This window comes from Bombina bombina, chromosome 1 (genome assembly GCF_027579735.1).
Source record: "Bombina bombina isolate aBomBom1 chromosome 1, aBomBom1.pri, whole genome shotgun sequence".
NCBI lineage: Eukaryota > Metazoa > Chordata > Amphibia > Anura > Bombinatoridae > Bombina > Bombina bombina.
In genome coordinates this window covers 436,097,054-436,110,322 of record NC_069499.1, presented here as the reverse complement: position 1 = coordinate 436,110,322, position 13,269 = coordinate 436,097,054, and the positions used below count along the sequence as shown (strand labels likewise).

General features: G+C 35.0%; 1 protein-coding gene across 9 annotated transcripts in view; it reads left to right on the top strand.

Moving 5' to 3' along the window:
* The window catches only part of LOC128638134 (sodium channel protein type 2 subunit alpha-like), a 189,306-nt gene that overhangs the window by 66,316 nt on the left and 109,721 nt on the right, over positions 1-13,269 (top strand). The gene's annotated exons all lie outside the window — the stretch shown is intronic.

The following is a 13,269-nucleotide window of genomic DNA, read 5'->3' as shown; positions in this document are numbered from 1 at the left end:
GCACATTTGTAAGCTGTTACTTTCCTCTATGTGGATACTTTGCCTTTTCTTATACTTTCCTCATACTTTTAAAAACATCTGTGGAGAAGATTGACATTGTGGTTATTGGTGGAAGACTGTTACTCTTTTATTTTTCTAAAGAGCTAATGGAAATGACACTAACTATTTGAATCACGGAAGTGACATTGCAAGAAAAGACTTATAAATAAGTCTAAGTTTGATGTCTCCCTAGACTAAAGATAAATAAAGAGAAATCACAGTCATTGAAGAAAACATTGCAAGAGCAGTTTTATAAGGTCTGGAAGAGGCAGTGGCATATTAACATACGCTGTGAGCCTTGCTCTCACATGCACTGCAGTTAAGGACTTTTTAATATTACCTTTAAAAAGACCCACTGTGGCAGACTGTGGGAGATTGTGTAAGAAACGAAATATTTTGGAGACAATCATAAATGAAAATCTACTGACTTTTTGATAGACTTTTATATAGATTAAGAGTTTCTCCTCTTTTTTTTTTTCCAAGCAATATAAAATTGAATAAAAGAATCATAGCAACAGTGGGAGAAGATTAGAGAAGACTAGATTAGTGACATAGAAGACAATTGAAAAATGAGTTATTGAATGTTTCTTCTGCAGTATTTGTTGGAAATAGTGATTGGTTTTTCATATCCGTAACAAAATTATATCCCATTGATGTTGATTGTAGACATACTTATATATAGAGTTAAGAACAGATAAGTAACTTGAGTAATTTGTACTTAGGTTGTATAATTTTGAAGCATGTTTGTTAGCTTGTTTGGTTAACATTAAGGGAATAATCAAATACTTATTGAGTATATTGAGAATAGGGAAATTGTATTTTGTATGAGGTTTTATGGAAAAAATCTTCCTTAAACACAATATGCCACCAAAAAAACAAGGGGATAGGCAAACAAGGCTATCCTTAGATAGATATGTAGAAAAACCAGTGGCATAAGGAGAAAATATCCCAGAGAAAGAGGGAGTATCTTTAATAACTCAAATAACAGAGATATTAGTTCCAAAAATAGAAGGGGTACAAAAAGAAGTTCAAAGAGACATACAATCTTTATCAATGGAGATTAAGAATTTTCAAATAAGGCTTGGAGAATCTGAACAGAGAATTTCTGATATAGAGGATGGATATACTAATTTAAATGAGAGAGTAATGGAATTAGAAAAGCAGAATAAACTACTAATGATGAGATTAGAAAATTTAGAAAACCGGTCAAGACAAAAAAATTTAAGGTTCTTGGGAGTCCCGGAATCAATAAAGGTACATGAATTAAAAGAATTCATGGAAGTGGAACTTCCAATATTACTGGGAATACCTGTTGAAAAAGGGCCATTTAAAGTGGAAAAAACTCAGAGAATTAATATGTTAAAAAAAAATAACTATTCTCGAGATTTTACAAGACCAGTAATAGTGGAATTCACAAGTTTTGAAACAAAAATGCTTATTTTTAATGCCTATAAACAAATGAGCACGCTTCTATTTCAGGACAAAAGAATTTCTATATATCAGGATTATGCAGTTGAAACTGCGAGAGCTAGAAAACAACTGATACCCTTATGTAATGAACTCAATAATAAGGGATTTAAAGCTTTTGTGATTTTTCCAGCAAAAATTAAGATCCTACTCCAGGATGAAACAAAAATTCTAAACAATAGAGAGGAAGTAATGAAATTTTTGGATTCTAACAAAGGTTAGAAGTCTAGGGGGGAGAGGGACAAGGGGGGAGGATTGAGAAACTTTAGACAGTAGTTTTAGACACATTAATAATTCACAGGAATGATTCACTTTAAGCCTTACTATTGAGAAAATTTAGACACCAATTTTAGGCACATTTTATATTTTATAGGAGTGATTCACTTTAAGGTTTATTATTGTTAATGAGATGAGTAAGATTTTTTTTTTTTTTTTGTTAACAGATTAAGAATAAAAGATTTTATAAAGATGATTAAAAAGACACAATAAGAGATGAGTAAGTGTTTTAAGTTTCAATTAATAGATTAGGTATAAAAAATATCTTATCCTATAAAGATGAATAAAAAGTCACATTAAGCACTTTCACAAGAATAGAAAGGGCTTTGCTCTTAGCACTATCCTTTTTTTTTTTTTTTTTTTTTTTTTCTATAGAGATCATTCCTCCCCCTTTCTTCCTTCCTTCTTTACAGTATAATGTTTTTTAAAAAAAATAAATAAAAAATAAAAATGGTAAACATAACAACATGGAATGTAGGAGGGATTAACTCTCCTATAAAAAGAAAAGCTATCTTGAATCATCTAAAGAAAGTATGTAAGACGGACATAGCCATATTACAAGAAACCCACCTACTAGATAAGGAACATGAGAAATTAAAAAGAGATTGGGTAAAAGAAGTGATTTTTCTATCATATAAGAAAGCAAGCAGAGGACTAGTTATCCTATTTAATAAGAGATTGGAATATGAGATTAAAAAAATAATTTATGATAGACATGGCAGATATATAATAGTACAAATGACCATTGAAAATAAACTGGTAACCTTATGTAATATCTATGGACCAAATGAGATGAATGGGTCATTTTGGGAGGATATAACAAAAATATTACTTAAATATATCGACACTAAATTAATATTATGGAGGAGATTTTAATCTCTCTCCAAATTTCTATCTAGATAGAAGTGGAAGTTCCATAGGAAATTTGAAAAAGGGATTGATAAAAAGAGGAAAATTTGATAAAAAAATGGTGAACTATATAACAGAGACACTAGATATAGCAGATGTGTGGAGAATTAAAAATCCTACCCAAAGAGAGTATACATTCCATTCAAAAGTACAAGATTCTTTTTCAAGAATCGATTTTTTTTTGGTCTCAAAAGCCTCAATTACAAATATAGAGGAAGCAAAGATCAATGAAATTATTATCTCTGATCATGCTGCAGTTAATTTAAGTCTTAATTTGGGAAAGAAGATATATGATAAACAAAGCTTCAGATTTCCAAAATTTTTGTATGGTTCAGAACCATTTAGGAAATATATTGAGGAAAAATGGAGTGAATATATGAAAAACAATATAAATGGCTGTGAAAATGTACAAACTATTTGGGAGGCAGGAAAGGCGGTTATCAGAGGTGAGATAACTTCTTATGTAATAAAATACAATAGAGAAATAAATAGACAATATAAAGAACTGAGTGAAAAAACAACATACTCCTATAGCCAATATTTAGAACTTGGAACAACTTTCTGGAGGAAAAAATATATGGAGGATAAAAAGGAGCTGGAATTACATATAAACCAACAAGCTATAAGAGATCTTAGAAAAGATAAGGGGAAATTATACAGATTTGGTAATAGATCTGGTAAGCTTCTAGCCTCCTTAGTAAAATTGCAAAAATCATCAAGACAAATTATGGCATTGAAAGCCGGGGAAAAAGTAATTAGTAATAATATAGAGATAAAAGAGGAATTTAGGAAATACTATAATAATCTGTACACTTCTGAGAGTAAAAACGATGTAATGGATATTAGGTCTTTTTTAGAAGGCACTAATATTCCAAAAATTTCACAGGAACAGCAAGAAATGTTAAACTCTAATATAACAACAGATGAAGTAGAAAAAGTAATAGCAAAGATGTCAATAGGCAAGGCCCCTGGCCCAGATGGGCTACCATTAGAATGGTATAAAATTATGAAAGAATCATTGATAAATCTGATGACACATCTATTTAATGGATACCTGAGTGATAGAATTAAGCCGTCTTCAATTTTTTCTGCAGCAAACATCACTGTAATTCCTAAATTAGGGAAAGATCCTCAAAATGTCATGTCATATAGACCGATATCCCTGCTTAATCAGGACTATAAAATCTTAACAAAAATAATGGCTAATAGATTGAAAATCTTACTTTCGGAGTTAATTCATAAAGATCAATCAGGATTCATTCAGGCTAGACCATTAAGCAAGAACATACGTAAAGTATTACATGTAGTTAACCATTATTGGCTTATGAAAAAACAACATAAAGGAGAAGTAACTCCAAATACTCTGTTGTTGGCCTTAGATGCGGAAAAGGCCTTCGACAGAGTCGAATGGTCTTATTTAATAACATGCTTAGAGGAATATAATATAAAAGGCCCATTTAGTAAGCTTATAGAAAATGTTTATTTAAAATCCAATGCCTCGGTTATTGCCAATGGAGAGTTATCATCTAGATTTAATTTGGGCAGAGGAACCCGTCAGGGTTGTCCTCTGTCACCCCTATTGTTCAACTTGGCATTAGAACCTTTGGCAATTAAATTGAGAAACATCAATACGGGTATAGAGATGAATGGGAACAAATACCATCTATCTCTATACGCAGACGATATGTTATTGTTTGTTCAAAATCCAGAGTTGAATTTAAAAAAGATTCTGAAGGTTATCAAAGAATATGGTCAAGTTTCAGGGTTTAAAATAAATAATACAAAATCAGAAGTTCTATGGTTAAATAAGAGACAATCTTGTGATATTAGTGAATTCTCATTTGTAGAATCTAAAAATTATATTACATATTTAGGAATCAATATATCTCCCAACCCGGAAAAACTGTATAATATAAATTATGAGAAAATATTTATATCCATAGAACAATCCCTTAAAAAATGGAATAATTTACAGATTTCACTCATGGGGAGGGTACATATAATAAAAATGATGATACTACCAAAATTGTTATACCCTCTAAATATGCTGCCAATCTTAATCCCCAAGAAAGACATTGAAAGATTGAATAAAATCTTTAATCAATTTATTTGGAAGGGGAAAAGAACACGTATAAGCTTAAATAAATTAAGACAACCTCTGACTCAAGGGGGATTAGCTGCTCCAGATGTTTATCTATATAATCTGGCATCATTAATGAGAATAGCGGTTGATTGGCTGGGAGAAACAGAATATTTTCATGATAAGTCATTAGAAATAATAACATCAAAAGGGATTAGTAAAGCATACGTACTTCATACGGATTTGAAATATATAGATATTAAAATTAGGAATAACATCATGTATAAGGATATTTTGAAAGCATGGGATATTACTAGTAAGATTCTACAGTTCTCAATTAAGGGTTCTATATTTTTACCTATAAAGGGAAATCCAAACTTTAGACCAGGCATGGAAAATCCTATTTTTACAGAATGGGGAAGACGCGGGATAAATAAGATAGGGGACTTATTAGACCCTTCAAAAAAAACGGTATGTACATTTGAGGAACTACAATATAGATATAACCTACCTAAATCGCACTTATACCCTTACATTCAAATAACACATTACATAAAGATGATAATTAATAAATACTCTTCCTCCATATGGGATTGTCACCCTTTACAAAATATGATGGATGATTTTCAGAAAAAAAAATGTTCTTATTCAAGGTTATATAAAGCACTAGTAAACTCAAACCTGACTAGTATAAGGAGTAAGATAATAGAGGGTTGGCAAAAAGAAGCCTCTATAGGACTGGATGCTAATGAAGTGGAAAAAAGTATGAAAATTGTTATATCTACAACGTATGATTCATACTTTAGGGAGTCCCAAATTAAAATACTACACAGATTCTACATAACACCAAAAATGGTTTCAAAATGGTTTAAGTGTGAAAAGAGATGTAATAAATGTAATTATATAGATCCCAATTTAAAACATCTTCTATGGGATTGCCCAAAAATTAAACAATATTGGGCAAAGATTAGCTTTTGGGCGAGTAAGATTTTTAAATATAAGATTAATTTAAATTTCTTGAATGTAATACTCGCATCCAATAGACAAGTTAAACACGAAGATACCAAATTGATGACTATGATAATTCTATCAGGAAGGAGATGTATAATGAAAAGATGGATCTCAAAGAGAGGTCCTAATTTGAAGGAACTTCAGAATACTTTGATGGAACAAATGAATACAGAATTCTTTGACGTAATGTATGATAAGGATATAAGAGTTGAGGAATATAAAAAAAAATGGGTTGGATTTATAAATGTTTTAGAAACACATGTAAAAAATAAAGTTATGCTGTTATTAGAAACATAATTGTAACTCTATAATTGAGTTGGGAGGTAATGATAAAAAAAACAGAGTTAAAAGAAGGGAAGGAAAGGAAAGAGGGAAGGGGAGAGGAGAAGAAGAGGGAAAAGAAAAAGAAAACTATTAAGAAAAGGTCGGTAAAGAAATTGTTAAACTTATGTAGGACTATAGATAAGGTATTTATCCCCCCCAGGGCTATATTTCTTTAAATTAGGTTCAAGAAGGGAAATAAGTCAGACGTATGAAAGTAATTTATGTAGTTTAAATGATAGGAAATAGTGCTATTGATAAATTGTCATGAGGTTAATGGATGTAAAACTCTGTTTTTATAAAAGTTAGCAGGAGAATAAGGGTTCTTAATAATTTTAATACTGGTTAAGTCAGAAATGTAGTAACGTATAGATTATGTGACTAAGTTTGATGTTTCTTGCTTGTGGAAGTATTATGCAGTTGCAAATAGTAATATTACATTTATATAGATGAAATACTATGTAATGAGATATTTTCTACTAGACTTATGTATGTCTAAGAATGTAAATGTTTATTGTATTTAACTGAATTTTCATAATAAAAAAAAAAAAAAAAAAAAAAAAAGAAATGTACCACATAAATAATATAGATAATTAGATTGATTGATTTGTTTTTACACATTTGATTCAGTGACCATTTGCACAGGATATAATGTGATCTTCCTCCTTTTTGATTGGCTGAATGGGGGAGGGGCTTGTTATATTTTTATACACAGTATGTATCACATTTTGGGTTGTCTGAGGAAGGGGTGAATGCCCCGAAACGTCACTGCTGAATAAAGTGTGCTGTGCTTAAATCCAGGGAGTGCATATTATTGGATTGTTATATATATATAAATATCTATTTAAAAATACTTAGAACATATTACCCTATGTGAAGAACATTGGAATGAAATATTTACAGTACATACACAGTTAAACACTTTATTAAATATGAATATTGATTAAATATGATTTTTTATGTTTTCAGCTACTTGACTGAAAAGGGCTCAAACACACACATGTGTTTGTGTGTGTGTATATATATATATATATATATATATGTCTATATGTGTATACATATGTATCTATGTGTTTAAATGTGTATACATATCTGTAAATACATAAAAATACATACAAAAAAATATATATACATGCAGACAGAAGTGCACTCACAGGAACGAACAACTGTCTCAATACCATTGTTAGCCTGTTCTATGGCGATTTAGCACCTGGGTGCAGCTTTTTAGCCCAGTAATGCTTTTCACAGAGTAGAATTTTCCTGTAGTACATCAGTCTTATCCCGCCTATTACAGTAAGTCCAGCGCCAAAATACCAGGCAATTCTTCTCTGAACAAGGAACACAGCAACCCCAGACAATCGTTTCGGCCTTCATTGGGCCTCGTCAGTGAGGTGTAGCCATATTCCTCTAAGCACACTGAGCAAGGAGTCCACATCTGGTTGCCCCTTTTTCCCATAGGGAGACTAAATACATGCAGAAAGAAGTGCACTCACAGGAACGAACAACTGGCTCAATACCATTGTTAGCCTATTCTAACATATACATACATACACATGTCCAAATATATATATATACACACATCTGGACATGTGTATGTATGTAAAGCGCTTTGAGTCCCACTCAAAGCGTTTTACTTAATTATTAATATTATTATTATTATTATTATTATTATTATGTATCTCAATTTCTTTTTCTAACACCTGAGACCTCATATCTTTGAGCTCTTATAACTTTTTTTGGAATATTTTTTCTAAATAATGTTTATCAGACAGTGTTATCAAGCATGTAATTGTACATTTAAATGTATTTTTGATGGTTTTTGTGCAACTTTTTAGTCTCCTGTAATTGTTAACCAGAGCTCTGAGGTCGCACTAACCATACAACTTGTAAAGTGCGCACTGCTTCAAACATTTGCAAAGAGTTGCAATAAACCCCTTATTGCTCTTGTGCAACAGTTAGTGTGCCACTCATAATCTTGCCCACAGTGACCTTATCCTGTTTCCTTTTGGTTCAAAATCAAAATGTAACTTGCGTGAAACAAAACTTTTTATGCTTCCTGCAGTGTACCTAAATTCATATTCTACCTATATTTGAAAAACCCTTAATGAATTACCTATCATTTCACAAGTTGACTTTAACAATTCCCTTTATTTACCCTTCTGTTGGAGATCTATTCTCTTTCTGCTGCCAATTTTTCTCAAAGTTCATCCACTTCGCTTTGATTAAAAATATATGCATAAAAATATGGCTTAACCATCAATAACAACACAGAAAATAATGTTTGTATTTTCACCCACCTCAAGTCCCTGCCTAGATAACTAAACTCATTGTAATATATGTCCCTATCATACCCCCAATACATTTTATGTTCATGATATATGAATGAAAGAGCAGTATTTGTTATATTTTTGTAAGACTTCTTAGACTGGTAAATGTCAAATGGACTCGTTGATACTTTGAATCCATTCCCAATGATTACTGCTCACTACAGCCTTAAGGCTTGTCATATTTTTAGGCATGTGGTGGAAAGGCCCATCAGTTCTTTGCCTCTCACTCTCTCGCCATATGCAGAACTGTACCTGGTACTTAAAGGGCCATGATACCCAAATGTTGAAAAACATGTAAGTGATGCAGCATAGCTGTAAAAAGCTTACTATACAATATCACCTGAACATATCTATGTAAAAAAGAAAAAATATTTTACCTCAAAAATTCCTCAGTAGCCACATCCCATTGTAAAGGACTTCTAAGCAGCGAATCAGTATGTCTGTCTCGGGACAGCTAAGGGAGTGAGCTTACGTCCACACTCATCTTATTTCCCTATTCAGTTTAAGGAAGTTTACTATAAAATCTCATGAGAGTTAGTGAAATCTCATGAGATCACGGTAAAAGAGTTCATGACCTCAGCACTGCTGATGCTGATTGGCTGCTGTTCATTTCATTTTTTTTTTATTTGTTTTACCTGCAGCTGAGCAACAGCTGAAGTATATTTTTTTACACAGAATTTACTCAGAGATGCTCAGGTGATATTTTCTTGTCAGCTTTTTACAGTTATACTGCATCAGTTTCAAGTGATTTAGCATATGAGTATTATGTCCCTTTAAGTGACATTACAATATATCACAGAGGTCTGATCTGAGGGCTGATTGCATGGGGTTAACACAGAGTCAGCAGTTCATGGGGTCTGATCTGATGTATGATGTGGTTGCTCACAGAGGGGCTGCAGGGATAGCATTGTGATCTAAGCTGTGATGTGGGCATGGGGCTAAGTGAGATGCATCACGACCAGTGGTCTGCTCTGAAGTTTGACATGGATATATGGGTGACAGAAGGGCTGCAGTAACATTTGGGTCTGACCCAATGTCTGATGGGGGTATGGAGTTTCTAGAAGGACTTCAGAACCACTTGGTGTATGGGACTTCTAGAGAAACTTCAATACAATTTGAGATATGGTTATGTCTTATAACGTGGCTTCAGGACAATTTAGGTCTGATCTGAGATCTGATATATGTATGGAATTGACAGTTGTGTATAAGTATAGAGAGGTCTGATGGTATATGATGCTGTAATATATATATATATATATATATATATATATATATATATATATATATATATATATATATATATATATATATAAATTATTTATTTTATTGACAGTAAAAAAAGGTCGCAAAATACTGTTCTGTGCCTGTACTTACTGCTAAAATGTGGGTATAATTATTTAAATTTTCTGTAATACAAAAATATAAATATGGATGGGTTATATCTTAGGATGGGGCATGGTTGGTTTGTCCTTGATCTCCTTTCACCATGGTGCCCTGTGAGTTTTAAGTTCTCCCATGCTCCACCTTAATCTCAGATATGGCTTCTTCAGCCTTGATTGGATACGTTGTTTCTCATATTTATTCCCCCTCCCCTAATCTTTTCTATTTTAATGCCCATCTTTAGCCTCTTTCACTGTGTGTCCTTGGTTGAGGAATCCACATAGGGAGCATTTTATTATCTATTATGGGTAATTCTTCAGAAATTTCTAGCAGTCAATGTGTGTTAAAACAGTGCATTAATCCCCAACTTAAAACTTGAATTTCTTTCCTAAGATATGGAGAGTCCATGACATCATCAATTACTAGTGGGAATATCACTCCTGGCCAGCAGGAGGAGGCAAAAAGCACCACAGCAAAGCTGTTAAGTGTCTCGCCCCTACACATAATCCCCAGTCATTCTCTTTGCCTCTGTCAATGGAGAAGGTGATGTTTTGGTGTCTGAAGAAAATTTGATTTCCTTTTGCTACAAGCAAGATTTTTGGGTTTAGCTGTAGTCCACGTCAATCTTTGCAGTATAGTAGTGGTGTCTTTAAAGCAGTTAGAAAGTTGTGAGGTAGTCCTTGCTTGGTTTTCTAACATATTTGCTGCCCATGATATAGAAAGCTAGAGTTGGTGACTCTGTTCTTTCTATTTGTACAGGTCTCTGTAAGGAGTATGTGTCCTTTCACGCATGGTGAGCTGTCTACCTGCCGGACAGCGGATTTTGCAGGTAAGTGCTTTTGTCTTCTAGGTTGGGAGACGCTATTTTGTTCTTCATGTCTAGATAGAACTTTAAAATGCAAAGATAGGATTTTTATTTCTGAGCCTAATGTCTTTCAGGATGATGCTGTTCAGGCAATGCCACAGCTTTATCCTCAAACGTCCCTAGCCTCTATGGCATCACATACAGTACCCTGCAGTTCCTCTCAGACTCCTGGGGGGGTTTTTTTGCCCGCAGAAAGTGCTGCTCAGGTATCTTCTGCGGTATCTGCAGCATTATCTGCTTTTCCTATGGTAAAGGCAAAACGCAAGAGGAAAATTAGAGATTTAGATAACAAGGTTTCTGTTCCACCCACTGCTACTCAGGTTGCCCTCCCTCATAAGTCTGATGAGGAGGATACGTCTGTAGCCTCTGAGGGTGAAATCTCAGATTCAGACAGTATATTTCCTTTATCTGATACTGAAGAAGTGAACTTCAGATTTTTGCTACTTTGGACGACTCCGATACTCCTGTCTTTTTCAACCCTAAGAAATCTAGTAAACTTAATAAATACTATGATGTTCCTTCCTCTGTAGAGGAATTTCCTGTTCCAGACCGTGCAACGAAGATTATTTCACAGGAATGGCAAAATCCAGGGATGCCGGTCTCCTGTCTTTAAAAAGATGTTTCCTGTTGCTGATTCCATTAAAGATGTATGGTGCACAGTGCCTAAAGTAGAAGGGGCCATTTCTACTTTGGCTAAGAGTACTATGATCCCTATAATGGATATCTGCTCTTTTAAGGATCCCATGGATAAAAAGCTGTAGGCTTATTTGAAGAGGATGTATGTTCATCAAGGTCTTCAATGGCAACCTGCAGTTTGTATTGCCACTGTGTTAAGTGTGGCATCTTATTGGTGCAATGCCTTGTCTGATTCAATTTTGGTAGAGACTCCTTTGGAGGAGATCCAAGACAGGATTAAGACTCTCAAACTAGCCAATTCCTTTATTTCTGATGCTACCATACAAGTTGTTAGACTAGGAGCCAAGATATCTGGCTTTGCTGTCATAGCCCGCAGGGCATTGTGGCTAAAATCTTGGTCAGCTGATGTTACCTCTAAGTCCAAGCTTCTGGCGCTTCCTTACAAGGGTAAGACCTTGTCTGGCAGAAATAATTTCTGATATTATGGGTGGAAAAGGATCTTTCCTACCAAAGTAATTGTCGTTCCTTTCGTAACTTCAAAGGAAAGGCTTCCTCTTCCAAGCAGGAACAGTCCAAGTCTTCTTGAAAACCCAATCAGTCTTGGAACAAGGGGAAGCAGAATTTTCTTAAAGGTTCTGGGGGCTCTCTTGGCAGTGATCAGGTCTCGGGGAATTGCAGTGGCGCCCTACCTGGACGACATATTGGTTCAGACGCCATCTTTTCAACAAGCATACTCTCATACAGGGATCTTGTTGTCTTTTCCAAGTTTCCACGGATGGAAAGTGAATCTGGAAAAGAGTTCCCTTGTTCCAGCTACAAGGGTAGTTTTATTAGGGACCATAATAGATTCCCTATCTATGAAAATATTTCTGACAGAAGTCAGAAAATCCAAAATTCTTTCCTCTTGCTTCTCTCTGCAGTCTACTGTTTGGCCATCAGTGGCTCAATGTATGGAGGTATGGAGGTCTGATGGTCGCTTCCATGGACATCATTCCCTTTGCTCAATTCCATTTAAGAGCTCTGCAGTTATGCATGCTCAGACAATGGAACAGAGACCATTTGGATCTGTCTCAGAAGATAGATCTAGGTCAGTCGACAAGAGACTCTCTCACGTGGTAGCTTTCTCAGGAACATCTGTCTCAGGGCACATGCTTCCGGAGACCATCCTGGGTGATCGTGACCATGGACGCCAGCCTGCTAGGCTGGGGAGCAGTCTGGGACTCATTAAAAGGTGCAGGGACTATGGACTCGGGAGGAGTCTGCTCTCCCCATAAACATCTTGGAGTTGAGAGTGATTTACAATGCTCTTTTGGTTTGGCCTCAGTTGTCCTTAGCCCGGTTTATCAGGTTTCAGTCAGACAACATCACCTCAGTGGCTTACATCAACCACCAGGGAGGAACTCGGAGTTCTTTAGCCATGAAGGAGGTGGCTCAGATTATTCAGTGGGTGGAAGCTCAGAATTGTTGTCTATCTGCCATCCACATTCCAGTGTGGACAACTGGGAAGGGGATTTCCTGAGCAGACAGACATTTCATCCAGGGGAGTGGGTTCTCTATCCAGAGGTGTTCTTGAGGTTAACTCTCAAATGGGGGGTGCCGGAGTTGGATCTGACACCGTCTCAGCAGAACGCCAAGCTTCCAAGGTACGGTTCAAGGTCAAGAGATCTGCAGGCCGCCCTGATAGATGCTCTGACGGTTCCTTGGGATTTCAGTCTAGCATACCTGTTTCCTCCATTTGCTCTCCTTCCACGAGTCATTGCTCATATCAAACAGGAGAGAGCATCAGTAATTCTAATAGCTCCTGCATGGCTTCGCAAGGATCTGGTATAGTTCTGTCTAAGCGTGGCTTTTCGGTCATTGAGACCATGATTCAGGCTCGCAAGCCTGTTACTCAAAAGATTTACCATAAGGTATGGCATAAATACCTTTATTGGTGTGAATCCAAAGGCTACTCTTGG